The 14,599-nt window shown below is 37.1% G+C and overlaps 1 long non-coding RNA gene across 3 annotated transcripts in view; it reads left to right on the top strand.

Moving 5' to 3' along the window:
* LOC138824530 (uncharacterized) overlaps positions 1 to 14,599 on the top strand; it is a 265,875-nt gene that overhangs the window by 87,856 nt on the left and 163,420 nt on the right. The gene's annotated exons all lie outside the window — the stretch shown is intronic.

Here is a 14,599-nt window from a genome sequence, read left to right on the forward strand (position 1 = left end):
ACTCCTCCCTCCCTCCCCACCACAAGTTATAAAGTTTGTTTTTAACATATTATATTGTACATCTCATTGTTACAAAAGGTCAACCTGTATCCCTATTTAAGCATTTTGTTTTTTCCCTTCCCCTCCCCAAGCTAGAGAAGTGTATATACAAGATGAAGGGCACCGGAATCGAAGACAGTGAAAACAGGGGTTGTACTGTGGGGGAGGAACATACCAAAGAAACAAAAAAATCACATGGTACATTATAAGTACGGTAAAAATATTAGCAAGAAAGAAAAACCCCTTGTGTCCCTGTCTTGGGGTGCATTTCGCTTAACATCATTTTTTATGGTCATAAAGTACATAGCTTTTGAACTTTTCTGCTTGTCCTAGACACACACACACACACACACACACACACACACATGTTATTGCAAATAAGGGAAACTATGGGACCTGTGTTTCTTTGAGCCTGGCTTACTTCACTATAATTTTTTCCAAGTCTTTCCATTTCCTAACAAATGGGGCGATGTCATTGTTTCTGATGGAAGCATAGAATTCCATTGTGTATCTCTCTCTCTCTTTCTCTCCACATATATGTGTATATGTATATATGTACATACATATATACATATGTGTATGTATATGTATATATACGTATGTATATACATATATGTGTATACATATATGTATATACACATATAATATGTATATCAAGAAAATGTATATATATGTATATATATACATATCCATATATGTATACACATACATTTCTTGATCCATTCATCTATTGAGAGGAATCTGGGTGGTTCTATATCTTAGCTATGGTAAATAATGCTGTGATAAACATAGTTGTGCTGGTAGCTTTAGTATAGCCTTGTTTGTGATCGTTGGGTAAATGCCCAAAAGTGGGATTGGTGGGTCATAGGGGAGCTCTTCTTGTTTTTAAGTATGGTAAGAGCTAGGCAAAAATCAGTGACACAGCCTTCTTCTGTGACATTTCATGGGAGGAGAGCCTTGTAGCCTTCCCAGAAGCTCTCTGTTCATTATTTAAGTACCCTCACTCTTCTCTTATTCATGTTGTCTGTGTATATGGAAGCCTGGACTGACTGTTTCATGACTTTCTATTGTTGATGTGGACAGGGTAATTGACTTTTCTCTTCCATATTTCCCCCACACACACTATACTTCAGGGAAAACAAGATCATGTGAACTGGGGTTCACGTTGTAGAATGAACAGACCTGATGCAGGCTAGTTTCTGCTTTCAAGGAACATAACCAAAATAATCATTGCATTTGCTCATTTTTTCCTGAATATTAAACCAGCTTAAGAAATGTAGATGTTTCGTACTATGGCATAGCATATTCAGAGTTGGGAGATTACCTTGGCATGTGGCTAAGAGGTAGTCAGCATGCTTGTCTCCATAATGGTCTATTTTGGGGTGGGTACACCTACTGGGGCTTGAAATCAGGACTTCGCACTATCCTTTGGCTCTTTTTTGCTCACAGCTTTCAATCAACCATGTGAGTCACACCTCAAGTCTGGCATTTTACTAGTTAATTGGAGATAGAGTTTTGACAACTTTAGTCTCCTGAGTAGATAAGAGTCACCAGTGCCCAGCCCAGCTGCTATTTATGTGCTTCTACACAGAAATCAGTCATGATTTTGAAAGAGGATGAGGATGTGTTGTATTTGTTCATCAACTTTTAGAGCTGCCCCATTATAACAAGAGTTAAATCTTCCAATCTTGAAATATGGGATATCACATGGACTCAGGTTTCCTTTAATTTCTTGCAGTGATTTTTTTGTAGTCTTCATTACATGAGTATTGCACTTCTTTTTATTAAATTTATGCCTATTTTATTTTTGAGGCTGTTATAAATGTAAGTTTTCATAATATAGTGTACTGTGTATAGATATACAATCAAGTTTCTGTAGTTAGCTTATAACCTGCAATCTTAATGAATTCACTTATTGACTACAATATGTGCACCTTATTGAAGATTTTCTGTATGCGGGGCGGGGGGGGGGGGAGTAGGATACGAAGGGACGGGAAGGGAAAACAAAGCAGGAGGCTACAATGCTTGATAAGAAATGTGCTCATTATCTTACCCACGTAATTGTAGCCCCTCTGTGCAGTATTTTCACAATAAAAATATATTAAAAATAAATATGGCTTTGTGTTTGCTATTCAGAGTCTTCTATTTTTCCATGTGAATTTCTGGATTGCTTCTTCTACTTTGTTAAAGAATGTTGTTGGGATATTGGTGGGTACTGCACTGACTTTGCCATTTTCACAATGTAAATCCTCCCAATCCAGGAGCATGGAAGGTTTTTCCCACTTCCTTAAATCTGCTTTAATTTCCATTTCAAGTTTTTAAAGTTTTCGTCATAGAGGTCCTTCACCTCTTTGATCAATTCCTGAGTATTTGCTTTTGAAGCTATTACAAAAGGAGTTGCTTTCCTGAGTTCAGCCTCACTCCTCTCATTTCAGCCTACTTCTCTCATGATTGGCATATAGAAAAGCTACCAATTTTTTGTGGGTTAATTTTATACGCTGTTACATTGGCAAACTTTTGGATCAGCTCAAGTTACTTGGGAGAGGAGTCTATGAAGTTCTTTAAATGCAGGATCATGTCATCTGCAAAGAGAGTTTTACTTCTTCTTTCCCTATTTGGATCCCTTTATATTTGTTTCTTGCCTTATTGCATTGGCTAGGAATTTGAATACTATATTGAAGAGGCGTAGAGAGTCCCATTCCCGATTTTGGAAGACATGGTTTTAACTTTATCATTGAATGTAATGCTAGTAGTAGATTTGTCATGTACAGTCTTTATTATATTGAGGAATGTTCCATAGATGCTTAGCTTCTCCAGAGTTTTTTATCATAAAGGGGTATTGGATCTTGTCAAATGCCTTTTCTGCATCTCTGGAGATGATCCTATTATTCTTGTCGTTGTTCCTATTGATGTGTTGAATTACATAATTAACTTGCTTATATTGAACCAGCTTTGCATCCCTGAAATGAATCCCATTTGGTCATATTATATGAGGTTTCTGGTTAACTGTTGAAATTAGTTGGTCAGAATTTTATTGAGAAATTTTGCATCAATGTTCATTACAGTTCTCTTTCTTTGATAGGTCCCTATCTCGTTTAGGGATGGGGGTGATGCTGGCCACATAGAATGAGTTTGGCAGTGCTCTTTCGCTTCAATTTCATTGAAAAGTTTGAGGAGTATTGGAGTGAGTTCTCCTTTGAAGTCCTTATAGACTTTGTCTGTGAATCCTTTTTGTCCTGGGCTTTTCTTAGATGGGAATTCTTTTATTGCCATTTCTACTTCAATACTTATATGAGTATATTTAGATGTTTTAAATCTTGGTTTAGTTTGCACATATCAATATTTGTTAGAAATGCTTCCATTTCTTCCAGATTTCTCAAATTTGTTAGCATAGAGTTGTGCCAAACATTCCCTTATGATGTTCTGAATCTTGCTTGCTTATGTCATGAATCTTTCTTGTTAGTCTTGTTCTAGTCTCTAATTTTATTCATTTGGGTGTGTTATCTTCTGGGTTTTTTTTGTCACATTTGCTAAGGGTCTGTCAATTTTGTCAATTTTTTAAAGGAACCGTTTGTTTTATTTATCCCATCAAGCGACACCATTGAGGGGGATGTATTAAAATAAAAAGCATATAAGCTGGGCACTGGTGTCTCACGCCTATAATCCTAGCTACTAAGGAGGCTGAGATCTGAGGATGGCAGTTCAAAACCAGTCTGGGCAGGAAAGTTCATGAGACTCTTACCTTCAATTAATCATCAGAAACTGGAAGTGGCACTGTGGCTCAAGCAGTAGAACGCTCACCTTGAACTGATGAGCTTAGGGACAGTGCCCAAGCCCAGAGTTCACGCTTCATGACCAACAAAAATAAACAAACAAACAAATAAAATATAAAGCATATAACCTGACTTCATAAACTCAAACTCTGAGCCACATTTCTAGCTCAACGTGTTCAAGGCCCTGAATTTGATTAACAACATTTTGAAACAGAAGTCCAAACAAACAAAACAAAATCCTGGCAAGCTCTGGGAGTAAAAGCTTTAAACAAAAGTCTAGTAGAGAATGCAGAAGCAGAAAATACTGTGGCCAAGGAATTGTTTTCAAGTGGGTCAAGAAACATGAACAAAACAGAAATAGGACAGCATATAGCATGTTTGGGAACTTCCCCAATGTTTAGGCTGATTTATTGTTCTTGAGGATTAAATATAAACATGAGGAATATATGAAAAGTGTGAAATGATAAGGACTTTAATTTTGAAATGATTGAATTCATATACATTCTCAACTGGAAGGTAGTGATGAAACTTGGGGGTTAGTAAGTGCATTGTGCAGAAGGTAGTGTTTCATGCATGTTATTTATGTAACAGAGCCTTAGTGAGCATTCACCTCTTCCTACCAGACTGCTCAGAGAACACTTCTGAGTATAATTAAGGTATTCTTTTTTGGCTGCAGGATCACAATCTAGGATAAGGAGGAGCTCTGATGTGTTTAAGCAGCCTATGTAAGTAGCCTATAACCAATAGCAGATAAAGAACTCTGGGTAATACTTCTGAAGCTTGTCCTCAATCAGAATCAGACTCTGAAATGTGTCCTTTATTGATTTCAAGTTTCCAGTGGGACTGCATTCCAGTCGACATGGTGGCAACTTGTTAATATCATGCCCTTAATTTATCTCCCTCCTTCCTCTGGTTCAGTCTCCTACTCTCCCACTTTGTGGTCTACAATAACTCGCAATAAAATGCTACTACTTTTATCAGTGACTTCATGGAGAGTATAACTTAGAAAACATGTCTCATCCCTTTATTATTTACCATAATCTTTATAGGATCCTTATTTTACAGTTAAGGAAACGGATTAGAGAGTTCAGTCACTTGTTCATACCAGGAAATTGGAAAACAACAAAATTCAAATTTGGATAGCAAACATTTAGTCTCTATTATAGGGTAGGCTCTTCTCTGCAACAGTAAGTAATTGTTGTTTCATCAGGCCTCATAGTTTGAATCATTTTCAGTATTTCCTTTGTCTGGCTCTGTGTGTGTGTGTGTGTGTGTGTGTGTGTGTATGCGCGCGCGCGCGCGTGCGTGCACATGTGCGTGTGTGAGTGAGAGACACACACAGAGACAGAGACAGAGACAAAGAAAGAGTAGCAAACAGAAACATGTTCCTCTGTGAGGCACACAAAGAAGTTATGCTTTGACAAACCCATTGGTCTTCCTCCCTTTTTCCTGTAGCTACATGGCCATGGAAGTTGATAGACAAGTGGGATGGATTATATCATAAACCATTCTCACTACTCTCCCTAAAAAGAATAGTAGCTGAATTCAAAGATGTTCAGATCTTTCTGAGCAGTCACTGACTTGTACTTAGGAGTTCCACCTCTACTTGATGACTTGACTTCAGTGTGGAACTTAGTACCAACTCCTGATGGGTCCTTACTACATCTACTGCCTTCTAGCTAAGTGAACTCACAGGCGTTTGGGAATCCTGCTATGGCAATATGAAATTGGAAAGGATGGAGGTCACTTATAAATCCCAGAATGAACCAGTCTATGTGAACCAAGGCTCTTAATGCATCTATAATTTTTATAATCCATTGCACTGGGACCTTCTTCAGCCAGTAAATCCAAGTTTTACAACTGACCTGGTGGCTCACACCTATAATCCTAGCTACTCAGGCAACTGAGATCTTCACAGTCCAAAGCCAACCCAGGCAGGGAAGTCTCTGAGATTCTTATCTCCAATTTACCACCAGACAGTCAGAAGTGGAGCTGTGGCTCATGTGATAGATCACTAGCCTTGAGTACAAAAGCTCAGGCACAGTGTCTCAGACTTGAGTTTAACTACAATAGTCTATTGCTTCTATGTAGTCCTTGTTCATTTTAAATCACCATCTATTTGATTATTTCTTTAGTTCAGTAATCTTTCTCAACCACATCCAACATTTCTGACACGAAAGTGCCAGAGGTGAATTTATAACACATATTTGTCGGAAGTTATATCCAAGTTCCTTTGATTTATTAGAACCATTAGAAAAATGGCCAAATCAAATATTGTCTTCTTTAGGTTTTTTAATACTTCAAAATATGCCCAGTTCTTGATTATTTAATCTCTAAACAATGGAGTGTGTTCTACCTATGTTCAGCTGCCAAACAACACTGTGGAACTTGTGGGAAACTGAGCTATAGCAGCAGCATACTTGGCTAGTCCAGCCAGTTTTAAAAATGGAAAGTGACTTTAAAAATGGCATCATGAAAGCCTGACACCAACATGAATGGATACATGTCTTCACCAGAGGCTTGCATAAGTATTTAGATTTCTTCTTTCCAGATGTCAAACTGGTAATGTATTTCCCTCAAAATTGCATTCTAATTACCAAATGTGTCAATCACTTTTGGCAGGTGGTGAGTAGGTACACAGCATTTGAATCTAACTGCTGATAAGTATATGGTGTGAATAATTATTCATTACTGAGACAGTCAGTGAGTTTTTCTTCAAACCTGTCCAGTTTTCTTTTTCAGAAAAGTTACTGGTGGCAGATTAAAGAATGAGAACTCTCGTGGAGCTATTGATGGAATAAATGATATTAAAATTTTATAGAGGCAACCGAAGAGAATATATAAATGCATATAACTCATGTACAGTGTCAGGACTGGACGTCCAAATGCTAGATGAGTATTAGATACACCTTCTGTTTATAAAATAAAAATGTCTCTCTCCTGATATCCCCCGTGACTTTTATAAGAATGTTAATGCTCCAATTTTTTTTTCCTCCTGAGATCATTACCTGTCCAGTCACAATTTTTCCTGTACAAGAAAAGAAAATGCATTTCAGGAGATAGGGGAGAAACATAATGTGGTACTCACAGTGAAAATGGCAAGCCAGGGCAGCTTTTTCACTGTCAGCCTTGTTTCCTTTCGGATGCAGATGTCATGGGGGCCTGTCTGTGTGTCAGAGGCAGATACATTCTTCATTATAACAGCTGTAAACAAGACAAGGTAAAGGGACTGAGTAGCTGGTTTTTCTTAGTGGTTTTCTTAGGTGCCATCCGTCCCCATTTAGGAAATAGTTAAATAAATGAGACTGTGAGATTTGTTATCCAAAAAAAATCACCTCTAATGTTTGCATCCTCAAAAAGGAATTGATCTTTGTTTTTGCTCCCCCTAATAGTCTTAAAAGGGCATCCCCATAGCCACAAGCTATTAGACAATAAGAAATTCACTATGGGCTGAGAGTGGTGCTACATGCCTGTAATCCCAGCCAGAGAGAAGGGGATTTTCAAGGCTGTCTCTCTAAAAACAGATCTTACCTGAAAAAATAACTTAGAAAGTACATAAGGCCTTAAAGGGTAAAGCACTTGCCTGGAAGTACAAGGCCCTGAGTTCATACACTAGTACCAGTGACCATTTTTTTAAAAGAGATTTCTACCAGCCTCAAGGGTAAGGTTGCCTCTTGAATGCCACTTGATCACTCCTTTTTTTCCCAATGTGTTATAGAATCCTTGACTTCTGACCTCTTGGATGACTTCCTGTCTACACCCTTGTCTTCAGAGAGAATCACTCTGAATTCTTTTAGTACTGGGGCCTCCTTACCTCCATCTAATTTTGCATAAAGACCCTACACCAGGTTTTCTCCCTGGAAGAAGAAGCCAGTGAAAAAACATTTAATAAAAACCTTCTTTTCCGGCAATGCTTGTTAGAAGCTGTGAGACAATGTAGATTGTATTGAAGTCAAGGGGATGTTGCAGTTTTATAATCAAACCCAAAACTCTGTTTTCTTACCTTCAGATTACCTAAGTTCACACTTTCCTTTCCTCAAAGTGGTTTTGCAGGTCAATTGCTTTGCAAGTATAAGCATATACTTCAGCTGGCTCCAAATTATGTAATACTGTGGCAACAGTTCATATTTGGGATTAAAGGATCTGAAATTTAGACCTGGAATATTTGTTTATGGAGACTACTTGAACTTTCCCATTCTCACTTACTAAAATGAACCTGATCCAGGAGACGGTGGCTCACTCCTGTAATTCTAGCCTCTCAGGACACTGAATATAGAGGTTCAAATCCAGTCTGGGCCCCAAATCTCCAATTAACCACTGAAAATGTGGGAAATGGCAAACGACAGAATAAGGAAGGTGTAGTGACCTGGTTGTTTGTATTTTCTGTTTTGTGTTTGTGCTTTCTATGAACCAGTCTTAGAGTATAGAATGCCACAGCAAGAAAACTAAGACAGATATGGACTCTAATCTTGATGAAGAGATATTGATTTGTGTGTGTGTGTGTGTGTGTGTGTGTGTGTGTGTGTGTGTGTGTGTGTGAAGTACATTTATTCACTATCAGCTATTTACCAGAGGTGGTACTTGCTGCTGAAGATGGTGTGCATGAGACACTGGGTGCTTTGGTTAAGGCTGAACAAAGTAAAGGATACTCTATCTGGATGGGAAAAGCGGGCAGAGCTTTTCACATTAGTTACTAGAAAGATGCTCTTTGGGGACTTAAGCAGAAGTTGTATGGTTCCAAAATGTGGTTATAAAGAAGTGTTTGCTTCATCTTTGAGCTTTTGGACAGGGTAGATATTAAGACATGTTTCTACTTCCATGATTTTTTTTAATTGTGAAAATACCATACAGAGGGGTTACAATTACATGAACAAGGTAATGAGTACATTTCTTATCAAAAGTTGTTGCCTCCTCCTTTGTTTCCCCTTCCCCTTCCCATCTCCCCCCCCCGACCCCCCACCCCAGCATACCAAAGTTGTAAAGTTTGTTTTTCGACATAACGACTTGTACATCTCATTGTTGCAATGAGTCCACCTGTATCCCTATATAAACGATTTGTTTTTTTCCCTTCCCCTCTACAAATTATACCAACATCAAATACAGTCAAAGCAGGGATTATACCGTGGGGGAGGGACATACAAAGGACTCAAATGTTTTTGCTTTCTTACTATTGTTTCTAACATATTTATAAGATGATTTCTTTGTTGCTTTGTACGTTCCTCCCTCATGATTTTATACTACACACACAGTTTAGTCTGTTTCTATTGATGCCTTTTATTTGACTTTATAGTTTGCTCTTTATCCTGAGGACTTTGCCAATTCTTTGAGACAAATCATTTCCTAAGCGCATAGCAGGAGAAATTTCTATTTTTTTCCCTTCCTTTTGGAAAGAGGCAAAATGACCTGTAACATTTGGCAAGCACATATTTTCTGGCACAAGATAATTTTGAAGGGACTTTTTTGAACAGCACAATTCAGACAGCTGGGAATAAAGAACAATTTACTTTATAGAATGCCCCAAGTACAGAATGAGGTAAATGGAATAGCATGATGATCTCCTTGGTATATAAGACTGTACTCAGAACAGATAGCAGGGAGGCATTGGAAAGATAAGCCTGTTTTCCTTTCATGGAGCAGTACTATTGTGAAAGCAAGGTCAAAAATGCTAATAAAACAGGAAAAATTGGAGTCAAATTGTGTAGCGTACAAGGGCCTCTTTTTGGATGCTAATTAATGTTATCACAGGAGATGGTTAAAATGAGAATATTACCTACAAGCAAATTAATAGGAAATGCTAAAACATACCACTAGGGAGGAATTGCCTATGCTAATATAAAGTAAAAGAGATTGCTACTGGCAAACGGTTCATGGTAAAGAATTTTACATTATGTATAAACTCTAAGAGATATGACTTAAAGTATGCCATGAATCTTTAATTGAGGGAAAATCATTTGCACAAGATAAAAGTATGATGAGACACCCATATGCCCTTTTTTATTACCTTTAACAAATGTGGATTATGAGTTATTTGGAAAGAATATATTGCACTAAATTACAATGTCATAGACCAAATTACTCAGAAATGTCTGTGTTTTCATTTGATAGAGACTCTGGGATTATTTCTATTATCAGAGATGTCACCTTTGACTGTGGTCTAATTGCTAGCCCTCGTTACAAGGTACTTAAACTAGGTTCATTCTCTGATGTAGTTCTGTACACATCTATGTTTCTAATTTCTGAAATGAGAGGTAATATTTTTTCTTGCATGTTCAATTTGTACTGGATATTTTCCTCAACAGTTGACTAAGAAGAAGGTCTTAATAAAATACAGAAATAAGAAAAAAATACAGAAAAGTAGTGAAAAAGTATGGAGTGAGAAATTCAGAAATACATCCAGGCATTGATTTTGGTTCCTATCTTATGTATCAGATTGGGAGTTTCTAAAATGTATTGAAGTAAATTTATTAATATATTTCAATGGATACACCCAGTGGTCCCATTTAACAGTATTATATGTACAAAGATAAAAACATACACTTTTTCAATGTCTCAGACTCCATATCTGTGGGATGACATCCTAAGTTGTTTGTTTTTTTTTTTTGCTTTGTTCTATTCCCCCTCCCCCCATGTGACAAGATGTCAATCAAATTCTATGTATTGTTTTATTGTTTACATATTCTCTGTTCCTTTCTTCTGTTATTATCCTTACTTGTACTTTTAATCAAAGTCATCATGTCTCATTTTCTTTGAAAGTTATAATCAACATCTGCAGCTCTGAATTTTACCTCATTCATTAATAGCAATTACTCCTATTAGTCATTCTCAGTAGATCCTATGGCCTCAGTACTTAACATGGCTCTTCTTCCTCCTCATTCTCCTTCTTCTTCTTCCTCTTCATCCTCTGTTTCCTCCTCCTCCTTTCCCTTCCCCCTTCCTCTTCTCTTAGCCTCCTCTTTATTTACTTTTTGCTATCTGTGAAAGTCTATTTTCTATCCACTCTCAGAATACCAGTACTCTTTAACCACTTCAGTTCTCCTCTCAAGTTACATGACTTACTTGAGCAACCTAAATCCTATGTTAGATCTTCAGCTATTTGAGGAAGACAAACATCTCTTAAATCTTTATCTCCTCATAAATCTATTATCTGACTGAAGGCTGGCTTAAGGTTAGATTCACTAAGCCAGGATTGAGACATCACAAATTTAAAGTGAACACGTTTCTCAAATTTTCCCCCCTCACGGTTATAGAGCTAAGTGGCCTTATGTTCTACTTTGTTTCCTGAGACTCATGTCTCAAATATCCAATCTTTCTGTCTCTCTCTACTTGGCATCCATCTATGTATGTAATTGACTTGATAATTAGAAGCTGGAAGGAAAAGAGAATGGTAGTGGGCAAACACTACTGAAATGCATTGTATTGGTGAATGAAGAAACTGAGAACTGTTGAATACTAGGGGATATTAGTGATGGATGGTGTGAGTAAGGAAGGGAGTCATTGACATGCTGTATATTCATGCATGATATAGCAAGGTGAAACCCCTTTGTGGGATTAACATATTCTTTACAAAAATGAATGACCAGAAGGTAAAACAGGTCTAGTCTGGGGTATGAGTACTAGTGGGATTGGAAGGATGAAAGAGAGTGTGAAGGAGGGTAAATATAATTAAAAATATAAAGTATAATAAAATATTTAAAATTGTGAAAATAGAACCATGAAGGTTGTTGAGAATGGTTGGGAAAGTGGGGAAGGAAGGAAGGAAGGATGAATGAAGAAAAATGACAGACAGGTCACCAGACCAAGATACATATGAATCCATTTCTAAATACAGCTCCCTTGTACAACTTATTGATGCTAATAAAGTGTGTGTGTGTGTGTGTGTGTGTGTGTGTGTGTGTGTGTGTGTGTGTGTGTGTGTGTGTGTGTGTGTGTGTAGGAATGATGAATGAGCAATTCCCTTACTTTGTACCATAAATTATTTCACACGTTCTTGACTGTGTATTTCATACAACTTGGATCCTTCTATTTCCTCTTTTCTCTCTAACATATGATCTCTCACCAATACTTCTTCCTGAGTCTCCTGTCTACTGTACTTCCAATCATCTCCAGACTTAAAATGTTCATACTTCAAAAGGATTTTTCTATGCTACAAATCTGCAATAAGTCATTTCCTATTTAAGCCCTACTCTTTTACCCTTAGAATTGAGCTCACTGGTTTCACTTGCCAGTCCTTTCTTTTGCTTTGATTTTTAACTTTTTGTAGTTTGATCTGTGGGTGGTTTCTTTTTATGAAAATAAAATCACCTGAATTCTCAAAAATCTCTAGACATTTTATCTGGCAATCGTACAAGCTTTTCTTCTACTTAGAAAACTGCTCTTGTTTTAATTTCCTTTCTCTCGGCTCTTTGCAGAATTCCTAATCTTACTTCGTTCTTATTTGTTGTATGATGCCTTTGCTTTGTTCTAGCAGTTCTTATATGAACTCTGTGCTTACTCACCTTATTCAAATATAATATCCACTTACCTCACCTACCAAATTTTGAATATCTTGAATCAGGACACAAGCTTTTCTCCTCTTTCTTGATGTACAACTTAGTAGCCAGCATATTTATTGAGTAAAGGAAGGAAAGCAGTCTAAGCTGATTTCCTGGAAGCTACCAGAATTTTACTTACCTTTTCCACTTCATCTGTAATTTCCAAATCCTACTTATTTCCCACACGAAGAATCTCTCTCTCTCTCTCTCTCTCTCTCTCTCTCTCTCTCTCTCTCTCTCTCTCTCTCTCTCTCTCTCTCTCTCTCTCTCTCTCTCTCTCTCTCTCTCTCTCTCTCTCTCTCTCTCTCTCTCTCTCTCTCTCTCTCTCTCTCTCTCTCTCTCTCTCTCTCTCCTCTCTCTCTCTCTCGTCCTGAGACTTAAACTCAGGGCTTGGGCTCTGTTCCTGACCTTTCTTCCTCTGCCTCTTGAGCCACCTCTGTCTTTTCTTTGTTGTTAATTGGAGATAAGAATTTCATAGACTTTCCTACCCAGACTGGCTTTGAACTGTGATGTTCATATCTTAGCCACCTGAGTTTCCTGCACCCAGCTGTAGACAGATTTTAAAATACAAACAATAAAGCAAACTACCATATATCAACAAATTTACTCAAAATCTTATGAACATCTTTCAAGACCTGATATGCTGTAATGGGTATTACCTCATTACAACTCACCCGCTTCCACTTGATCTCAGTGTTGTATTTATTATTCACCTGCTTGGCTTTGTTACATACTGAAGCATGAATCTTTAAATGACATTGAGTTTTTCATCTTTGGGACTTTTATATGGATCAAAGTATTAAATGTATTTGTGGATTTTGACAAGCCACTATCATGTTTCCGAAATCAGCTATGTATGTATGCCCTGGTTTATTCATATAATTTTTTACAGACTTCCATAAAAATATACATCAGTATATTTGTTATTTCTTAAGTTCATGATGTTCCTATTTAGGCTCTTGAATTATTGTTTTCTTTTCTTACAGTGCTCTCTAGTTTGAATATATCTGAGTTATATGAGCTTCATAAGGAGAGCTGGGAATATTTCTTTTGCCATATTTTCTTTCAAAGAAAGTGACTTTTTCATAGCTTGAATGTTTAGTTGAGTTCATTTCTAAAATTTTATTAATCCAGTAGTTTAACTTAGTATTACTTACAATTAAATATTCAGAGGCTTAAGATTATATGAATAGCTTAGCTCTCTTCTGTGTTTATGTGTGTTAATAATAGTCTTAACATGTCTTCAAACCCTGTCATATGTTTTTATATCTACATTTAAAATAGCCAACGTGCTAGTTTATTAGTCTTTTGCAAACAAGCGCTACTTATTTTGCTTGATTCTCTCTATTCATTTAATTCAATATTATTATTTTTGTATTTATCTTTATTTTTATTGTCAAGGTGATGTGCAGAGGGACTACATTTACATAAGTAAGGTAATAAGTACATTTCTGGTCAAACTTTTTTACCCCCTTCCCTTCCTTTTTCCCCCACTTTCCCTCCCTCCATCCTCCTCCAAGTTGTACAGATCATGTGTTTATCTTTATTATTTATCTTTTTTAGTTCTTTTTCAGGAGAAAACGCTTACTATTATAGTGTCTTTTAAACTTAATATTTTTATTTTATTTTATCTTTTTTGGGGGTCCGGTCGTGGGGCCTGAACTCTGGGCCTGGGCGCTGTCCCTCAGCTCTTCAGCTCAAGGTTAGCATTCTACCACTTGAGCCACAGTGCCACTTTCTGGCTTTTTTTTCTTTTTGCTTATGTGGTGCTGAGGAATTGAACCCAGGGGCTCATTCATGCAAGGCAAGTGCTCTACCATTGAGCCAACTTCCCAGCCTTAAACTTAATATTTTAAGTTAGATATTTGCTCATTAATTTTCACATTGTTTATTTCCTAAATTAGCAAATATATATGTTTCATTTTAAATATAAATTTATCTATATCTCACCAACATTATGATACATAATATTTGTATTATGGTTGCCCACCAAATATTTTCTATACTTATTTATTTATTTATTTATTTATTTTTATATTTATTAATTTTTTTGGGTCCAGTCATGGAGTCTGAACTCTGGGCCTGGGCGCTGTCCCTCAGCTCTTCAGCTCAAGGCTAGCGGTCTACCCTTTGAGCCACAGCGCCACTTCCGGCTTTTTTTCTTTTTGCTTATGTGGTGCTGAGGAATCGAACCCAGGGCCTCAGGCATGCAAGGCAAGTGCTCTACCACTGAGCCACCTTCCCAACCCCGAGTTA

The sequence above is a fragment of the Dipodomys merriami genome, unplaced genomic scaffold, assembly GCF_024711535.1.
Source record: "Dipodomys merriami isolate MVZ:Mamm:240054 unplaced genomic scaffold, mDipMer1.0.p SCAF_13, whole genome shotgun sequence".
Taxonomy (NCBI): domain Eukaryota; kingdom Metazoa; phylum Chordata; class Mammalia; order Rodentia; family Heteromyidae; genus Dipodomys; species Dipodomys merriami.